This window comes from Adiantum capillus-veneris, chromosome 6 (genome assembly GCF_014529385.1).
Source record: "Adiantum capillus-veneris isolate H3 chromosome 6, ASM1452938v2, whole genome shotgun sequence".
NCBI classification, from domain to species: Eukaryota; Viridiplantae; Streptophyta; class Polypodiopsida; order Polypodiales; family Pteridaceae; genus Adiantum; species Adiantum capillus-veneris.
In genome coordinates, this window is record NC_140936.1 from 144,626,436 (window position 1) to 144,632,069 (window position 5,634).

Here is a 5,634-nt window from a genome sequence, read left to right on the forward strand (position 1 = left end):
AGATTAGGTATTTTTTAGCCTTGCAAAGCACCTGCTTCTTGCGATAACGGGGCATCATTGTCGAAAGCTATGGTCTTAACAGTGGAGTCCTACGAGGCTTGCCTACGGCTTAACCACTATTAAGCTATTAGCAGCTTGACAGGAGCCAGTACTATTTTGGTGCGTCGAACCAAACGTGCACCCTCCTAATCGACCCCTTCTGCATGATCTCTAAAATTTTAAATATCCATCATTAATGTTTTGAGAAGCCTTGTAATTATGAGAAAGATTTAAATCTTAATCAGATATTTGACGAGTCTGTATATGCAGATCTAAGTTGTAAAGTCTATCATTTGATCAAAGCTTTGTAAAGTCAGTCATTGACCAAGAAGCCCTACGTATAAAGTTTATTTTTTGAATGTGGGAAAAGGACATAATCACTATTGAAGGATTGAGTTTTGAGAGTACAAGTGAGAGCGGCTACTCTCACGTGCTTTGCAATCATCATATTTTGAGCTCCACTAACCACATTTTGATTTTGAAACTTGCAACGTGTTCCTTGTCTACTGCTCTTTCATTTAAGTGTGATCATAATCAATTTTGTTGTGGTTTGTGACACTATGTTAGCAAGCTAAATTGACTGCTTTGAATCCATCAATGTTTGTTTTTTGACTTTCAGTCCATACAAGAGTGTTCCTAAGCCATAGAGAGACCTTTCTGGTATGTTCTATTGCAGTTTTTATGACATTGATCATGATGGATCGTGATTTTGGTACCTCATCTGATTAGGAAAAAACTTGGTCGGATTGTGCCTTAGGTTTCTTAAACATCTTCCTAAAGTTTTGTAGCATTTGGACTTTGTTTGCGTGCCCAAACAATGTGACGACCTAGTGCGGTGACATAGGACATAGGCAGTTTGCCACGTTTGGGAGGTATAGGTTTGATAGTGCGTTAGATGATGTCACTCTGTAGGTTCACTTCTTGAGGTTGACACCCTCAAGTCCAAGTCACTTCCATGAGTATTGACATTATGTTAGTGCCAGATAGCTATGCTATAGACATCCATCCTCAAGGGGTTCACCTCTTATAAATATAAGTTACCACGTGAGTTCAAATGAATGGGTTTTTTAATTGCCCAAAATTTGAATTTTTAACAAGATTATATTAGTAGAAGGGGGTTTTAAATTTATTTTAGAGAAAAACCCTTAAGTTTTTCAAGAAAAAGCGGTCATTTTATTACATTAGGCATGTAAGTTGTCATAATAACTAATATCTAATTGTCCTAAATGATTTTATCATGTTAAACTAATCATTTAATATGGGGAAGTACGAGAGGAGAAAAAGCTAGAATATTGGTTAGGCTGGCACACTGGTCATAGTAGGGATCCAAAGAAGGGAAAATAGGAATCCAAAGGGGGGCCATCTGCAAAAGAGCAATGTGCAACAATGGGCTTCAAAGACCTAAGGTTCAACACATTAAGGCGTCCCAAATGCTAAGGTTATAAAATTCAAAGGTTATGTCCAATGGTCAAGCTTAGGTTAAATTGGATGCTTGTGGGAAGACTCAAAAGTCTTCCCACATCCCTATCCTTGGCGGGAAAAGCCCTTTTAGTAGGGAATGATAGAGAAACACACACACACACACACTCTCTTGCAAGCTCCCTTTACACAAAGGGCATAGTGGACACATTTCAGCTCCCTAGCCCAGTTGCCCCCAAGGTGCATTCAAATCCTAAGCTAGAGTAAGGACCAACAAAACTAGTGATGCAATTAGAGTGAAAAATTTGGCAAATTAATTTCATACAAGTTCCAAATGCAAGTGCATCAACCCATCGTAGTGAAGTGATCAAAGTATAATTATAACCAAAATCCATTCCATTCTGCACCAGATGTAAGAGACATTAGCTTTATGGCAGATGGACCAATGAGAATTAGGCTAGAGTAAATTTAGTTTAATTCATTTTAAAACACTTGATAAAAGAACCAATAGAAATTAAGCTCTCTAGAAGACCATTGGGCAGTCTCCCAAGGGGTCCAACGAGCATTCAACTGCCTAATGCCCGACCTAATTCCTATTGGCCATAAGACTAAGGGGTCCAATGAGAGAGTAATTGAATTATTTAAATACCTAAAGCTCTCACAAAAGTGAAAAGGGGGACACATGTCACAAGTGTATCATTTATGCTTCTTAAATGTCATTCGCTAGGCTTTGCAGGGTCCAATAGGATGCTATCATGTGCAATTAGCAATAGGGATCGACCAAGAGAGAGAGAGGGGGTGGATTTTTGCAAGGAATGATCACTTACACACTCACACAAGCTCATGTGTGAAGTAAATAAGACTATCTTTCCTTCTCAAGCTTTAATGGAAAGCTCATGATCTACTCCAAGCTAGTGAGAAGGGAGGCTACACCAACAACTCTTGGCTTTGTGATGCAAATCCAACCAAGAGCAAAGCTCCAATGCATGCTCATCTCCTCTACCATGCTAATTACCAAGCTATGTTAAGCTATTATGAGTGATCATGTGTGGAGACATACTTGTTTCTCGTAAGAATACTCCTTCTTCTTGATCTACTCTCATACCCCGCTAGCACTCACCATCTTCAAAGGTGAGTGAGGTCTTGGGTCTGAGACCTTGAGGGAATTGATGTTGTGTTTTATAAGTGTGGGCTTGGTGCTTGAAGCTTCCATCTTCATTGCAACAGCAAGTTATTGAAGGAACACAAAGTATTGTATGTGTAAAATGTCTCCCTTGATGGGGGAAACCTATAATACAAATCCTTTTGAAGGGGGGACCAGCTCCATGTAAATCCGGTCCTCAACTGTTGTCAATAGATTAATTTCTCTCTCTTTTTGAAGTATTATTCATGCCTATCTAACTAGGTGTTATGATTTTGTTGCTCTCTCTCCATCCAAGCACTCTTGCTATGCTCATGAGGAATCTATTCTAATGCAATGCTCACTATGTCTATGTTATTTTTTGCTACACACAAGCTACTAGACCATTAAGTGTTACATTTGTATCAGAGCACAAGGTTTCTCTTTTCTTTCTCAAGAAGAGAGGTCCTCAAGCTAACTATAAATGGTTGCTAGTATTAATTGCAATTGAGTAAGCACAATAGGGATTTTTTAACCTTGCAGTGCACCTGCTTCGTGCAGATAATGGGGCATCACCGTCAAGAGCTATGGTCTTAATAGTGGAGTCCTATGGGGCTTGCCTATGGCTTAACCACTATTGAGCTATTAGAAGCTTCACAAGAGCTGATACTGTTTTGGTGCGTCAAACCAGATGTGCACCCTCCTAATTGACTCCTACTTCATGATCTCTCAAATTTTAAATATCCCTCATTAATTTTTCAAGAAGCCTTGTAATTATGAGAAAGCTTCAAATCTTGATCAGATATTTCATGAATCTGTATGTGCAAATCCCAAATTTGTAAAATCTATCATTTGATCTAAGCTTTGTAAAGTCAGTCATTGACCAAGAAGCCCTAGGTATAAAGTTTATTTTTTAATGTGGGAAAAGGACATAATCATTATTGAAGGATTGAGTTTTGAGAGTACGAGTGAGAGCGGCTACTCTCACGTGCTTTGTAATCAATCATATTTTGAGCTCAATTAACCACATTTCAATTTTGAAACTTGCAACGTGTTTCTTGTCTCTACTGCTCTTTCATTTAAGTGTAATCATTGTCAATTTTTTTGTGGTTTGTGACACTATGCTAGCAAGCTAAATAGATTATTTTAAATTCGTTAATGGCTGTTTTTTTATGTTTTGTCCATAGGGGAGTGTTCCTAAGCCGTAGAGCGACCTTTCTAGTACGTTCTATTCCAGTTTTTATGACCTTGATCATGATGGATCATGACTTTGGTACCTCACCGGATTACGAAAAAAGTTGGTCGGATTGTGCCTTAGGTGTCTTAGACATCCTCCTAAAGTTTTATAGCATTTGGACTTGGTTTGAGTGCCAAAACAATGTGATGACATAGTGCGGTGACATAGGACATAGGCAGTTTTCCAGGTTTGGGAGTTATAGATTTTCTAGTGCGTTAGATGATGTCAATCCGTAGGTTCACTTCTTGAGGTTGACACCCTCAAGGAGTTTTCGTGCCCCATTGAAGTCACTTCCATGAGTATTGACATTATGTTAGTACTAGATAGCTATGCTACTGACGTCTGTCGTCGAGGGGTCACCTCTTATACATATAAGTTACCACGTGAATTCAAATAAATGGGTCTTTTAATTGCCTAAATTTTGAATTTTTAACAAGATTATATTAGTAGAAGGGGGTTTTAAATTGATTTTAGAGAAAAACCTGTAAGTTTTTCAAGGAAAATGGGTCATTTTATTACATTATACATGTAAGTTGTCATAATAACTAATATCTAATTCTCCTAAATGATTTTTTCATGTTAAAGTGATCATTTAATATGGGAAAGTACTAGGGGAGAAAAAGCTAGAATATTGGTTAGGTTGGCATACCGGTCACAGTAGGGATCCAAAGGAGGAAAATAGGGATCCAAGGGGGGGGCCATCTGAAGAAGAGAAATGTGCAACAATGGTCTTCAAAGACCCTAAGGTTCAGCACGTTAAGACTTCCAAAATGCTAAGGTTCCAAAATTAAAAGGTTATGTCCAATGGTCAAGCTAAGGATAAATTAGATGCTTGTGGGAAGACTCAAAAGTCTTCCAACATCCCTGTCCTTGAGGGGGCAATCCCTTTGAGTAGGGGATGAGAGAGAAACATACACACACTCTTGCAAGCTCCATTTACACAATGCGCATAGTGGACACATGTCAACTTCCTAGCCCAGTTGCCCCAAGGTGCATTCAAATCCTATTGGATGGTCATAGGGGTGGACCAATGAGTACTAGGCTAGAGTAAATTTAGTTTAATTCATTTAAAAACACTTGATAAAATAACCAATAGAAATTAAGCTCTCTAGAAGACTAATGGACAGTCTCTCAAGGGGTCCAATGAGCATTCAGCAACATAATGTCCTGCCTAATTCCTAATGGCCAGAAGACTAAGGGGTCCAATGAGAGATTAATTGAATTATTTAAATACATAATGCTATCACAAAAGGGAAAAGGGGGACACATTTCACAAGGCTATCACTTATGCTTCTTAATTGTCATTGCCTAAGCTTTGCAAGGTCCCAATAGGATGCCAGCATGTGCAATTGGCAAGAGGGGTCGACTAAGAGAGAGAGATGGGGCTGATTTTTGCAAGGCATTATCACTTACACACTCACACAAGCTCATGTGTGAAGTAAAGAAGACTATCTTTCCATCTCAAGCTGTAATGGAATGCACATCATCTACTCCAAGCTTGTGAGAAGGGAGGCCTACACCAACAGTTCTTGGCTTTGTGATGCAAATCCAACCAAGAGTCAAGCTCCAATGCATGCTCATCTCCTCTACCATGCTAATTACCAAGCTATGTTAATCTATTATGAGTGATAGTGTGAGGAGACATACTTCTTTCTCGTAAGAATGCTGCTTCTTCCTCTCGATCTTGGGTCTGAGATCGTGAGGAAATTAATGTTGTGTTTTTCAAGAGTAAGCTTGGTGCTTGAAGCTTCCATCTCTATTGCACTAGCAAGTTATTGAAGGAACACAAAGTATTGTATTGTGACATGTCTCCCTTGAT